The following is a 13176-nucleotide window of genomic DNA, read 5'->3' as shown; positions in this document are numbered from 1 at the left end:
TTTCTCCTTGAGATGAGAAGCTAGAGCTTAGCTACACACCCCCTATAATAGCTAAGCTCACCCCCATGAAAAAATACATGAAAATACAAAAAAAATCCCTACTACAAAGACTACTCAAAATGCCTCGAAATACAAGGCTAAAACCCTATACTACTAGAATGGCCAAAATACAAGGCCTAAACGAAGGAAAAACCTATTCTAATATTTACAAAGATAAGCGGGCTCATACTTAGCCCATGGACTCGAAATCTACCCTAAGGATCATGAGAACCCTAGGGCCTTCCCTTGGATCTCTGGCCCAATCTACTTGGAGTCTTCTATCCAATGCCTTTGCTGGGTAGGATTGCATCAGTTACCTTCCCAAAGCTCTGCCGCATAGGATGCCATTATTGACGCTTGTTCTCGTTAGGGTTCCGCCCTCTGGTTACTCTTAGAAGGATGTCTACGATGGTGGTTGTGGATTCGCCATGGCTATCTCTGGTACCTACTTTTGTTTTTATTTTTTTTATTTGAGATTTTGAGGGAATAAATTTCTTCTTATTCTTTTTTAATTTGTGTTGTTTTGCTTCTTTATATATTGATGAGAAGCTTGAAATGAGAACTTGGGAGTAAGAATCTAACCTCATTGGACTCAGTTCTGTAGCTGGAGTTGCATACTGATGTTGTTCTCGGCATAGTTCTTTGTGTGCCCTCGAGTGTAAGTGTATTCTTCTGAAATTTTTCCCCTTTTAAGTGACATGACCATGTTCTGTACATAGCAACATCTTTGTTCTTTTGGTAAGCACAATGGTATGCATGACTTGGATCTTCTCATGTTTCAGGCTATGAAAAAGAAAAATATATTAGCATGATTAATTATCAACCTTACGCAATTAATAGTGGTTCATATACTGCCAATTAATGTTTTTAAATATATTTTCTTCATTACTGTAGTTGATACCTGGTAACTATTTTGTTCCAAAGGAGGATCCTCTCATGAGTCAGAGAACAATCCAAAGGAGGATCCTTTCATGCTTTGGCTCACTGGTGGCCCTGGTTGCTCAGCTTTCTCTGGCCTTGTCATTGAAATAGGTAATACCAACTCTGTTTCCAAATTTTACTTTTGCTCCATACTTATGTATGTACCAAGTAACAAGAGCTGAGACTTAGAAATTTTATTCTATTTGCATGTTGTAGGTCCATTTGCATTTAAATATGAGGAATACAATGGGAGACTGCCCAATTTGGTCTTGAGGCCACACTCATGAACAAAGGTGCCTTGTATGCATCTAATATTTTGTTGGCTGAAATCAATATTTTTAGCTTTTATTGTTTTTTTCTGATTATGTTATGCTTATTTACTATTATTTACCATAAATATTTTTGATAGGTTAGTAGCATTATATTTGTAGACTTGCCTGTTTCCACGGGCTTCACTTATGCCACAACGGAGTTTGCTACTCAACGAAGGACTGGATACTAGTTCACCAAGTCCATCAATTTCTTAGGAAGGTGTTCCTCCAAAATTTTATTGTTTTTATTTCACAATCTGATGATTTTAGTTTTCCTTGTAGTTAAAATTTGTTGGTCAATTAAATTGTGACAATCATGCTTAAATGTTTGTAGTGGTTGATTGAACATCCAAATTTTTTTATCAACTGATGTTTACATTGGTGGCGATTTATACTCTGGCATTACTATTCCAGCAATTGTTCAAGAAATTTCTCTAGGTAAAAGACTCGTATGTGATTCAACATGTACTGCAAAATTAGAATGACAAACATATGTACAAGTTGGCTAGTAACTATATGAACCACTATTAATCATGCTAATTGGCAATGGAGGCTTGTACCTGGTAACTATTTTGTTCCACAAATTTATTTGTGCTTACTAGTGTCTTGTCTGTTTTGGGATATTTTTATCCTTTTAAAAACCATTTCTAGTGCATCAAAATTTACTTTTGATAATAATATTTATATTCTTTCGTTTGTATGATCTGATAGAGCTTTATATAGCCTATCCAATATACATGTGCTTCGACATTAGGCTTTGTATCTATGCAAACATAAATGTTGAGTCATCACTCATTTGGGCAACCAGGTGTTTTCACAACTTAAAGCAACATATTGCTTTGAAGCACGTATGCTTATTTTATGTGTTGTAAATCTATGGTTAGATTTATGGTCTTATCTTTACTGCATTTGTCCTGTAGGTGGTAAAGATAGTAGTACTATAGTGGTGTAAAGAAGAATGCACTTGATGATTTTTTCATCTTTTGAATCTTTTATTACTTGTTTAGTGAAATGAAATATGAAATGTTTGATGATGCATCTGGATTAATATATATATTTTCTTAGGCTATTAATCTGTTCATGCATGCTTGCTTTATTCACTTCTGAAGATTACAAGATATGCTTACTCAAGTCTTGTGTGTTCTCTTTTTTGCGTATATTTTCTTGTGTGCACATATTTCTTTAACTGGAACAGAGTTAAAGTACTACGGTACTATGATGGGGCATCTTTCAGTGGAGATAGTCAAAACGAGGTTAGTGAGAGTATGGCAGTATAATAGTATACATTTTTTCACCTTTTATCTATATAGTTATTGGTACAAAACGAAAATTAGCAGTCACATGAAGTAAAGAAGTCACTTGAAGTAAAGAAACAGAGATTTGCTATTTATTTTACATAATGTCTGATGTTCTCAAGGCATTTATATCAACGATTGTTACCATAATTGGGGAGGGAAAACCTTTGTAAAAGGTTGAGAAAAATGGCAGCATTACTAATTATATATTTATCAGACAAGAACAGAAGGAATGCAAGAGTTTGGCTTGGCTTTGATGCTTTTTTAGTTTTGGGCCTATGGTGTTAAACCTTAAAACACTTATCCCATCTAGAATCATGGTTCCTAACATTTTTGTTTCAGGCATATAATATAAACAAAAGGTTTATCTATTTACCTATCTTGTTTGTTTTATCACTTGTTTCTGATTTGATCTAGATTTTCAACTTTGGCTATTGATGCCTTTTTGCTTGCATTTTTGTACTTATTGGTCGGGTACTCACATTTCACTTGTTAGAAACAAAAAGAAAAAAAATGTACTTGAAGACATGTAGTTATTATACATGATTCACTGATTGATCTTGAGGTGCCAATGAGCACCCTTTAAGTCTGACGCTATATGTTCTGCTATAGTAATAGAAGTTATCTGGAGTCTGTACTTGGTTGTAAAGGTTCATCAATTACCAATTTCTTTGAGTGACTTTGAGATGCTTTATCATTAGATTTAACACAGGTTTCTTCTTAGCAGCCCTACTTGAAAACATGAACTCCACTTTCTAAATTGACCCATTTTTTTTCTCTTTGTGGCATGTTTTTGGTTGGAGCTGATGATTATTAGCAGATCTTTGATTAATTCCTGATGAAAATCCTCTTAATTCTGACCAAAATTCTTTAAACATATAACAATTATGACAATGAGTCTGTAATGAGTGTTTATGCCCATGCATGCAAAGAAAGTTATAATTACGGTATATATATATATATATATCCTAAATTCTATTTCCGACAAAGAAACAGACAGGCTTATAATTGTCAGTCATAATGTAATTTGAAATGCTGAAATGAAGTTATAATTGTGAGTCATACTGAAATGAAGTTATCATTTAGATGTCATCTATTTTATCTCCTAGTAATTTCACATATTGTGTTCATTCCTTGCAGGTTGAGACAGTTGCTCAATTTGGTGTCATCTTTTTCCTCTTTGCATTGGGCTTAGAGTTTTCAACAACAAAGGTTGGCTTGTATAATAATTTATTTATTTCGATCACACTGTTAGATGTTTTCTGTTATTCTTTTTCTAGATATACATCTCAAGTATGACTACAAGCCTAAAAACTTGTTATGGTGTTTAATTGTTGAAATATACTACTTTTTAGATGCATGTACGTACTCTTGTTTTTTAGTAGAATTATGATATCTGTACCTTTTAATTATTTTCTCATTTTTATAGTTTTAAAATGAAATATAGTTTTTTAATTAGTAGTCTTGTTTTAGATGCATGTACGTACTTTTGTTTTTTAATTATTTAATTAGTATAAATATAGTTTTTAGTAGAATTATGATATATGTACCCCATAATTATTTTTTGATTTTTAGATGCATGTACGTAGTCTTGTTTTGTTGGATCAAGTGGTCTCAGAATAATTAGGAAGGGGGGTTGAATTAATTATTCCAAAACCTTTACTAATTAAAAATTTACTCTTTTAAGGCTTTTACTATGTTGTTAAGAGAATAAGGAGTAGAAGAGAAACTTAACCAAAAGTAAAAACGGAAATTAAAATGCACAGCGGAAAGTAAAAGAGTAGGGAAGAAGGAAACAAACACACAAGAGTTTTTATACTGGTTCGGCAACAACCCGTGCCTACATCCAGTCCCCAAGCGACCTGCGGTCCTTGAGATTTCTTTCAACCTTGTAAAAATCCTTTTACAAGCAAAGATCCACAAGGGATGTACCCTCCCTTGTTCTCTTTGAACCTAGTGGATGTACCCTCCACAAGAACTGATCCACAAGAGATGTACCCTCTCTTGTTCTCAGTCAACAACCCAAGTAGATGTACCCTCTACTTGTACCACAAAGGATGTACCCTCCAATGTGTTAAGACAAAGATCTCAGGCGATTAAACCTTTGATACTTTGTGAATGGGGATACAAAAGAATTCTCAGGCGGTTAGTCCTTTGAACACTTTTGTATAAGGGAAAGGGAAGAATCAAAAGAATTCTCAGACTGTGTCGTTTTGAATTCTTTGACAAGGAAGAAGGGAGACACAAAAGAATTCAGGCGGTTAGTCCTTCGTTCTTTTGGAAAAGGGAGAAGAGAGACACAAAAAGAATTCAGGAGGTTAGTTCTTGGCGAATTCTTTTTGGCAAAGGGAGAAGAGATGAAAAGAATGAATAGCACAAGTTTTCAAGATTTAGAAAACCAGAAAACTTTGGAAAGCTTTTGGCACAAAGAAGAAGAAGAAGTTCAAAGAGATTCAAGGCTCGTAAAGGATTGTATAAGATTGATTGGACAAAAAAGTGCATTGAAAAGCAAATCAAAGTCTTGCTTTTATAGACTCTTCATGTCTGGCCAAGCGGACCATTTAGAAGAGTTATAACTTTTAGAAAAACTTAAAACCAATTTGAAAAAGTCAAAAACCATTTGAAGAGTTACATCTTTTGATTTATTCAGAAACAATCACTGGTAATCGATTACCAAATCAGTATAATCGATTACACAAAGCTTTTATGTGAAAGGATGTGACTCTTCACATTTGAATTTGAATTTCAACGTTCAAAGGCACTGGTAATCGATTACCAAAACATTGTAATCGATTACAGCTTTTTGAAATCAATTGGAACGTTGTAAATTCATTTGAAAACTTTTTCAAATCCATTTTGCTACTGGTAATAGACTACAACAATCTGGTAATCGATTACCAGAAAGTAAAAACTCTTTGGTAAACATATTTTGAGAAAAATCCATGTGCTACTCAATCTTTGAAAAAACCTTTTCATACTTATCTTGATTAAGCCTTCTCTTGATTCTTGAATCTTGATTCTTGAAATCTTGATCTCTTGAATCTTCATTCTTGATTCTTGAAATCAACTTTCCTCTTGAATCTTGAAGTGTTCTTGATTCTATCTTGAATATCTTGAACTCATTCTTTGATTGACCTTTGAGATTTTTGTCATCACCTTTGTCATCATCTTTTGTTATCATCGAAACATCTTTGAATCACTCTTGATTCATCATGAAGCTTTGCTTCTACAATCTAACCCTTTTTGATGATGACAACTTCTGAAATCAAGAAACACACACACACACACACACGTTTTTTCCTAGTCGATCACTCCCATAAATTTCCATTCTCCCCCTTTGTTTTTGAATTTATGCTTATCTTAAAATTAAGTTGATTACTCATGTGAGTTCTTGATTTAATCCCTATTTCTCTCCCCCTTTGGCATCAACAAAAAGCCAAAGTGCGTATCAAATTTGAAGTTTTCAAATATAATTAAACATTCATACAACATTCATGGAAAAAATATCAACCAAATCATGAAGCAAGAACCATGAAGCAACAATCATGAATAGATTAATTATAAAATCCACATAGTCAAACAACATACTTAATATTTGTTCAAACATACCATGCAAATAAGGAAATAGTAAATTGTTCAAATACCATAATAATATAGCCAAAATACAAGGCTGAAAATCAAAGTACTAATAATATAGAAACCTAAGATGATGGTGGCGGCGGTGGTGGAAGATCGAAGCTTGAACGAATGTAAGACACATCTTCTTCAACCTTTGTGATTCTTGACTCCATTTCATTGAAGCGCATATCCACTTGTAATTCCAAAGTGTCAAACCTTTCACCAACAAAGGTTTGAATACCATCAAACCTGTCCATTATCTTTGAAAGAAGAGATGAATCTTCTCCATCATGTCCTTCTTCACCAATATTTCGAGCACCCTTCTTCACCCAAGAGCCATCATGCTCTTTTTGATAACCAAAGGATGCTATGACTGAAGCGCCTATAAGGAAGGATCTCTTGATTGGAACATAGGGTTCAAAATCAAGAGGGATGTTGAAGTGTTGAAGGAAAAGGGTAACAAGATGAGGATAAGGCAATGGAGCATTCAATCGCAATGCCTTATACATGTGATATCTAACAAGATGTGCCCAATCAATTTGTAAACCTTTATGAAAGGCCCACATGACAATGAGATCTTCTTCAGAAACCTGAGCAAGGTTTGAAGATCTCGGAAGCAAGATGCGAACAATAAGGTAATGGAGGATACGACTTTCAAAAGCCAATGAACCGACAAGAAGCCTTCCAGTCATATCCGCTTGGTTGGTACAAACCAACCGGCGAGCATCATGTACAGAGAAATTAAACTTCCAATCATCAATCAGTGCACCTTTAAATGGTACACCTTCGCTTGGAAATTGGGTTAAATCATAGAATAGGGACTGGTCAATGACCATCTTAATCCCATAAACCTCAGAAATTAGGGTACCTTCATGGATTTCTAAATTAGAATAAAAAGCTTTGACTAGTTCAGAATAAATAGGTAATTTCAGAGACATGAATGGAATAAGATTGGAGTTTTCAAATGCTTGAAAGCATTCAAAACTCTCATTTGAGAAGAAATCCATATCTATGAATTTTGGGTCTATAATGGAATGAGAGGAAAAGAGGTTTGTGTACTGTATACGTTGTTCCTCTGATGAAAACAATGATCCAGAGGGAATGGAGGAAGGAATTGGCATTTCCAGTGACCCGGAATGCCGTTGACTTCGACTCAAAGTGCCCTTTCGCTTCTTCGAAGGTTCTGCCATCTGAAGGGATTTTTCAAGATTTCAATCGGTTCAAATGAAAGAGAGTGGAAAAAGAAGAAGTTTGGGCTTTGTGGGGAGTGATTTGGACAAGAATTGAGTGAGATATGGTTGGAAGAAAATTTGGGGGCGAGGGTTTTCGAGAGAGAGAAGAGTTGCAAGTTTCAGAATTTGAAATCTGAATATATAGGTGCAGGGATGCGTTGTAATCGATTACACAAATATGGTAATCGATTACCAGAGAGCAACATTGCCAGAAATAACTGCTTGTAATCGATTACACTATTATGGTAATCGATTACCAGTGGTTATTTTAGCCAAAAAACAAAAAACAAAAGGCTTTCTAGGAGAAAAGAAATTTTGAGTGATTATTAAAAAACACTTTTTAAGGAAAATATACTAAAAATAATTTATGAATAATTCTCAATCATGTAATTCACATATCATATCATGCAAAAAACATTAAAACATGTAGATAATCAATTTTATCAAAAACAATCAAAACACAAGTATAAAGAATATTGATTTTATTTAAATATATGAATAAATATTTCATGCAAATAAGATGAAATCAATCAAGAACACATTCTCATGATTTTAAACAATAAAAAACAAACAAATAAAGAATTGTTAGTCATCATAATCAAATTGTTTGAATAAAAATTTCAATTTAAGAGAAATTTTAATAAGAGAATGGTTTTGATATTACCTTTTTCAAGATTAAAGTGTCTAGATCTTCAGAGATGAGGATCATACTTTTTCTCCTTGTTTTTCATTCTTGAGAGATATTAGCATCACTTTCATAATCTTTGGTTAGAAGATTAATCTCCTTTTCTGAACTATCGGATGAATCATTGTCATCTCATGCAATGTAGGCTTTCTTAGTTATTCTTTCATCAAATCTTTTCTTTTCACTTTTCTCCGACCATTCTTCATTTGAAGGACAATTGGCCTTGATGTGACCAATTTGGTTGCATTTGTAACACCTAAGGACTTGTGAATCATCTTGTGATTTTCCTCCATTATTGAAATTCTGACGCCTGTCAATTCTTTTTTTCTTGATGAATTTCTGAAATTTCTTAACAAAGAAGGAAAATCTTCTTCATCATCTGAATCTTCTTCTTCATTTTCTTCTTGTATTGATGGTGAGGCTTTAAGGGCTATACTTCTCTTCTTTTTGTCATTTTCTTCATTCTGATTAAGGCGTTGAAGTTTCATCTCGTGTTCCTGCAATTTACCAAATAAAGTAGCAAGAAACATGGAAGATAGATCTTTACTTTCAGAAATAGCAGTTACCTTGGGCTGTCATTCCCTACTTAAACATCTTAAGACTTTATTAATTAAATCTTCATTAGGAAAGATTTTTCCTAAAGATGCAAGGTGATTTACTATATGTGTAAATCTTTTTTGCAAACTATGGATATTTTCATTAGGGTTCATCCTAAATAATTCATATTCATGGGTTAGGGTCTTGATTCTAGACCTTTTTACATCTGCGGTTCCTTCATGGGTTAATTGGAGAGTATCCCACATCTCCTTGGCATTAGTACAATTTGACACTCTAAAGTACTCATCTATTCTTAGGGCTGAAGTGATGATGTTTTTGGCTTTGAGATCATATTGGATTCTTCTCCTATCTTCTTCTGTCCACTTATCTCTAGGTTTTTGGGTTGTAGTGCTTGTACTTACATCTACTATAGTGGGTATGTGTGGTCCTAATTCTATTGCTTCCCAAATATTTAGATCTATGGCTTCAATGAATATCTGCATACAGGTTTTCCAATAATGGTAACCCTCACCATTGAAAATGGGTGGTCTGTGAATGAAATTTCCTTTAGGAAACAAGGGATTTGAAGAGGCCATGAATCTTGAAGTTGTTAGACTTTCTACAAGATACCTGCTCTGATACCACTTGTTGGATCAAGTGGTCTCAGAATAATTAAGAAGGGGGGGGGGGGGTGGAATTAATTATTCCTAAACCTTTACTAATTAAAAATTTACTCTTTTAAGGCTTTTACTATGTTGTTAAGAGAATAAGGAGCAGAAGAGAAACTTAACCAAAAGTAAAAGCGGAAATTAAAATGCACAACGAAAAGTAAAAGAGTAGGGAAAAAGGAAACAAACACACAAGAGTTTTTATACTGGTTCGGCAACAACCCGTGCCTACATCCAGTCCCCAAGCGACCTGCGGTACTTGAGATTTCTTTCAACCTTGTAAAAATCCTTTTACAAGCAAAGATCCACAAGGGATGTACCCTCCCTTGCTCTCTTTGAACCTAGTGGATGTACCCTCCACTAGAACTGATCCACAAGAGATGTACCCTCTCTTGTTCTCAATTAAAAACCCAGGTAGATGTACCCTCTACTTGTACCACAAAGGATGTACCCTCCAATGTGTTAAGACAAAGATCTCAGGCGGTTAAACCTTTGATACTTTGTGAATGGGGATACAAAAGAATTCTCAGGCGGTTAGTCCTTTGAACACTTTTGTATAAGGGAAAGGGAAGAATCAAAAGAATTCTCAGACTGTGTCGTTTTGAATTCTTTGACAAGGAAGAAGGGAGACACAAAAGAATTCAAGCGGTTAGTCCTTCGTTCTTTTGGAAAAGGGAGAAGAGAGACACAAAAAGAATTCAGGCAGTTAGTCCTTGGCAAATTCTTTTTGGCAAAGGGAGAAGAGATGAAAAGAATGAATAGCACAAGTTTTCAAGGTTTAGAAAACCAGAAAACTTTGGAAAGCTTTTGGCACAAAGAAGAAGAAGAAGTTTAAAGAGATTCAAGGCTTGTAAAGGATTGTATAAGATTGATTGGAAAAAAAAGTGCATTGAAAAGCAAATCAAAGCCTTGCTTTTATAGACTCTTCATGTCTGGTCAAGAGGACCATTTAGAAGAGTTATAACTTTTAGAAAAACTTAAAACCAATTTGAAAAAGTCAAAAACCATTTGAAGAGTTACATCTTTTGATTTATTTAGAAACAATCACTGGTAATCGATTACCAAATCAGTGTAATCGATTACACAAAGCTTTTATGTGAAAGGATGTGACTCTTCACATTTGAATTTGAATTTCAACGTTCAAAGGCACTGGTAATCGATTACCAAAACATTGTAATCGATTACAGCTTTTTGAAATCAATTGAAACGTTGTAAATTCATTTGAAAACTTTTTCAAATCCATTTTGCTACTGGTAATAGATTACAACAATCTGGTAATCGATTACCAAAGAGTAAAAACTCTTTGGTAAACATGTTTTGAGAAAAATCCATGTGATACTCAATTTTTGAGAAAACCTTTTCATACTTATCTTGATTAAGCCTTCTCTTGATTCTTGAATCTTGAGTCTTGAATCTTAATCTCTTGAATCTTGATTCTTGATTCTTGAAATCAACTTTCCTCTTGAATCTTGAAGTGTTCTTGATTCTATCTTAAATATCTTGAACTCATTCTTTGATTGACCTTTGAGCTTTTTGTCATCACCTTTGTCATCATCTTTTGTTATCATCAAAACATCTTTGAATCACTCTTGATTCATCATGAAGCTTTGCTTCTACATGTTTTTATTATTTTCTCATTTTTATAACTAATTAAATAATTTTAAAAAAATTATACCAATATTGGTAAAAAAAATTATACCAATTGAAATGGAAGTGCTAGCGACATCCAGTTTCAGAACATAGAAATGGACAATGTACCAACCCCATAATAATTAATCAGAATTATTGTGACAAGAAAAAGAAGCCATGCAAAAAAATGGTAAATTAATATATATATATATATATATATATATATATATATATATATATATATATATATATATATATATATATATATATATATATATATATATATATATATATATATATAAACATCTTTTTTTTTCTTTTTTTTGGAACCAACATGCATATACATATTTCACTACTGATTTTCGTATGTATCTAATGATTTTTTGGTGTAGCTCTCGAAGAAATCTGCGATCCAAATCAAGAACATGTTGTACTAGAACATAACAGGCACAAGTGGAGGAATTAATTTTTTTGGTGAAAGGAAGGGCAACGATATTTGAACACTCACTTTTTTTAAACATCCTATCAATACCTCTTATTTCTTTCTATATCTCTCTTTCACTCACATTAATTACCTCTTATATCTCTCTCTGATGTAGTTATCTATGATTAGTTTTTAATTTTTTTATTCAGCTATTTGTATCATGAATTGAATGAATGAAATATTTTATAACCATCTTTTTGCATGAGCTCGTGTATAAAGCTCATTGTAATTTACTACTTATCATGATCGCATTGAATTATTTTTCCAACACTTCAAGTTCAATATCAATCTTTTTGTTTCCTTCGTTTCTTTATAATTTATTCAATACTAACTAGTAACTACTCTGCATTTGAGTCTCACCCTGTAACTCATTTTTGGTTAAATTTAGCCAATGTTACTAATGTTTATTATGTCGTTATGTTGTCTTTGGATACGTTTGAGGATGTAGATTTTCGGTTATTAAGTTATACTTTTCTCCAATGTTATTTTCAAAGTTCATGCTATAGTGAATGGTTCAACTCCCAATAAGTTGAATAACCTCGTTTCTTACAGGGATCTACAAAGATTTCTAGCAGAAAGTACAGCCGGGAACAAATCAACCAATTCCACAATTTGTGATGAAGTTTGCCAGCTTAAATCATCTCTTCTAGAGGGAATTTTAGTGGTAAGTTTCCTTGTCCATTTTTACAAGTGCAGTAGCTCAATGACCTGGGAGGTGTCTTCTTTTCTTAACTATATTTTCTTTTCTTTTCCTTGATGAGTAAATTCTATGGTGCCACAACTATATATACTCTTGTTGGAGGTCTTAGTCATTCTTTTTCATTTGCTCCCCTAAAAGCTATGCAATTGGTTAAATTTGGTTTTTGTTATAAAAAATAGCCAGTGTTATGCGGCAACATTCCTTGTAGAACTATCCTTCAATCTAAGATGTGAAAACATGGTAAATAATACTATAGTATTCTTAACCAATGCGCATTTTGAGCACTCTTAAAATACCAAGGAATCATCTAAGAATCTTCTCTGGGTCTCGGCCCTATGAATTTAGATTAAGGACTACAATTAAAATGTCCTATAAAAGATAACTCCTAGTTTGTAGGTATAAGAGATGAGGAGATTATCTATAATAACTAATACCTTCCATTTATACTTCATATTTACCATTATAGTTTACTCCTTTATTTCCTGACTTGCTTATACTTCTTCACTTTGTCCTGGGATATTCCAATCCCTTATCTTTGCCAGTGTTAGGAATATCCTTTCTAATGCTATGGGTATCTAGATTTCAGTAGCATAGAGAACAAATTTAAAATTTGGAACTTCAATGGAATGTTGATATTAATTCTTAAATGGGGAGCTTGAGTTTCTAATAGGCCCTAAATTCAATTTAGCGTGGTAGGAAGTGATTAAAATTTGTTTTTGATCTTAACTAGAGCATGAAATGTTTGTCGTTTATTCCTCTCTACCCAGTTTGTTGTTTTCATAAATGTATGGCCTATTATTTATCATGTTCGTTAGTTTTGTTATTTTGCTTTTCTTTCCATCATCACAGATTTTATCAATGTGTGCTTTTGTCTATGTGAATGTGTGGTTTGTGTCTTGTATACGTCTTTCAATTCTGGAAAATTTAATTATATTTTCATTGTTATTGCCAATCATGAAGAAAAAGGAATTTTTTAAAAAAAAATCAATAATTCTACATTGGTTATTAAATAAACCGATGTAATATTGGTCTTTGAACCGCGTCATTCTAAGACGGT

At 33.2% G+C, this 13176-nt stretch overlaps 1 long non-coding RNA gene across 1 annotated transcript; it reads left to right on the top strand.

Annotated features, from left to right (window-relative positions):
- The first annotated feature begins 1215 nt into the window (after positions 1-1215).
- Positions 1216-1869, top strand: LOC114411486. Its single transcript, XR_003666464.1, has 3 exons — positions 1216-1253; positions 1370-1491; positions 1606-1869. It is a non-coding gene; the product is annotated as an uncharacterized LOC114411486 (long non-coding RNA).
- Positions 1870-13176: the final 11307 nt, after the last annotated feature.

The sequence above is a fragment of the Glycine soja genome, chromosome 5, assembly GCF_004193775.1.
Source record: "Glycine soja cultivar W05 chromosome 5, ASM419377v2, whole genome shotgun sequence".
In the NCBI taxonomy this organism is placed as follows: Eukaryota; Viridiplantae; Streptophyta; class Magnoliopsida; order Fabales; family Fabaceae; genus Glycine; species Glycine soja.
The sequence above is the reverse complement of the archived record's forward strand: the minus strand, read 5'-3'. Positions and strand labels throughout refer to the sequence as shown.